This window comes from Dendropsophus ebraccatus, chromosome 1, assembly GCF_027789765.1.
Source record: "Dendropsophus ebraccatus isolate aDenEbr1 chromosome 1, aDenEbr1.pat, whole genome shotgun sequence".
Lineage (NCBI taxonomy): Eukaryota > Metazoa > Chordata > Amphibia > Anura > Hylidae > Dendropsophus > Dendropsophus ebraccatus.
This window is the reverse complement of record NC_091454.1, coordinates 115799054-115801613: the sequence shown is the minus strand read 5'-3', so window position 1 is coordinate 115801613 and position 2560 is coordinate 115799054.

Sequence of the window (2560 nt, the reverse complement as noted above, 5' to 3'; positions counted from 1 at the left end):
GAGAGTTCAGGTTCATACAAACCCGAACCTCAGCAGGTTAGCTCATCTCTAGGTATTACATTTACCGATTACTGTTATGAATGATTGTTTTTATGTCGTTATATGGTTGAAATACTGTAACTTTGCTGCCTGTGTCTGTTTTTTTTTTTTTATTTTCATCAAAGAAATGCCTTTATTTTGGGCTGTGAATAATATCAAAGAGGCAGAGCCTACTCCCTGGGCCCTAACACCGCTATATCTCACCATGCTGTATATCCGCCCCTTGCATAATCACCTACTTTTAATGGAAAAAAAACACACAGGCAAAAAGCTATGTTCTGAATGCTTTTATTGATATCTATCCAGCAGTGCAAACTGACTGGTAGGTAGCCAAGGCATACCTCCCAACTTTTTGGACGGCTAAAGAGGGACACTAGTGGTTCACGTTAGGCAAACTTTACAGACATTTCTATACTTTTTAATTCAAGGATGCATCCACACATACAGGATCTGCTGCAGATTTATGCATGCATTTAGTTACATTGATATTTGCAAATCTGCAGCAGTTCTGTATGTGTGACTGCTTCCTTAGGTCCCATTCACACATCAGTAACCCTGTCTGTAATTGGGTACCCACAACTGTGGACAGGATTACAAATGTGTTTCAGTAACTGTCCGCATTCGTAGGACCCACTGTCAGATAGGTGACATGGACACACAATGGCTTAATAATTTTTTGTGGCACGGATCATGTCCCCAAAATGAATCCGTAACACCTACAGATGTGTGTCTGGGGCCATATCCACTGCATGTGTGAAACTATGTGTGACAGGGACCATAATGTCACCAGACACTTTCTACAGCAATATAAAAATGTTATTAATGCAAATTTAATTCCTAGGTCAAAAAGAGGGACAAAGGGACCTGGCTCAAAAGTAGGGACTGTCCCTCCAAAAGAGGGAGGCATGGCACAGGGAATGACAAATTCATTTAAAAACCATTAGAAGAACCGAAGAAGTTTATGAGACATAAGTTGCTTCTTCTTTGAGTGTCATTGAGAGTTATACTTTGAAACAGCTAGAAGGCATTCTTTATCTCTATCAGTGAAATTAATTGGCTTAATAGCTCATGTCAATTCTAAATGAATTATTAAGAAGGAAAATAAACCCTGCGATGATGTAAACAGAAAGGGAAAGTATTACCCTACGTGATTTGTTCAATAAAATAAAGTTGTAACTGCTGTTACATATAAGCCAGAGGGATCTGCAATGGATTACAAATCTCTAACCTGAGGAAGCATGTATGAGTACATTGATATTTTTCCAAAACAGATAACTACTGGAGGATTTCACTGTAAATATCAAGTTTTGGGAACTATGATGTTAAAAAATAACAGAAAGAAAGCGAATGATTATTTCAAGCGACCCTTTAGCTTTCATTTAATGTACTGGATACATGGTTCCAATTCTTTTCATAATAACAATTTTTTTTTTAGAAGCCGACACACATCATATTACATACTGAGCTTTAATGTTGTAATCAACAGGGAAAACAATAGAGTTGAATCCATATAATTTAATTCAGATATGTATCCCATGAGTAAAATTTTAAAGTTAAAGTTCATCGGGACCAATCAATCTTCAGCCGCCCGCATCAATCTTTGTCTGTCCCCATCTGCAAATGAGCACCAATCAGTGAGATCACTCATTTGCCATGCCTGTTATCATAGTATATATATTTTATAGATGGCATTTATAGTCCAATGTCTGGAACAAGTAAGAGTGCATCCATAGCTTTATACATTAAAGGTTACTTGTCCCATAGATGGAAATGAAATTAGCATGGAGTCACTGCTGTGTTCTCTGGCACCAATAGTTAGGGAATTGTGAGTGAGCTAAAAGAATGCACATAAGAATGTCAAGGAAGGGGGCATTGGCAGAGCTTAGAAGCTGAGTTTACTCTATGCATGAGGGTGCTGACAGATTACTATGATCCTGGTTCTTATATCACTTAGATGTGCAGCCAACAGGGGCTGCAGTATATAAACCCCTCATTTGCACCTGAATACTGAGGGTGCTGAAACATTTGGCATTGCAGCTAGAGGCTTAAGGCCCTATTCCACCAGACGATTATCGTTCAGATTATGGTTTAATCGTTCGAATCTAAACGATAATCGTTCGGTTGAAAAGCAGTTAACGATTAACGACCGAACGAGAAATTGTTGATCGCTTTATAAGACCTGGACCTATTTTTATCGTTGCTCGTTCACAAAATGTTCGCAAATCGTTCGCATTGAATAAGACGTCGTTCGGTCGTTCGCACTAGATACGAACGCAATAGCGAAGAAATAGCGAAGAAAAAACGATCGCAAATACGATCATAAGTAACGATTATCGTTCCATGGAAATGAGTGAACGTTGTCCGGTCTTTCGCAATAGCGGTTGTTTGAGATCGTTAATCGGTAAAGAATATGCGAACGATAATTGTCCGGTGAAATAGGGCCATTAGTCAGGGCTCTATTCAAAACAAAAAAGCTGGGGGCCTATATGGAGATCACCATGGGTACAGTGGTCGGACCCCT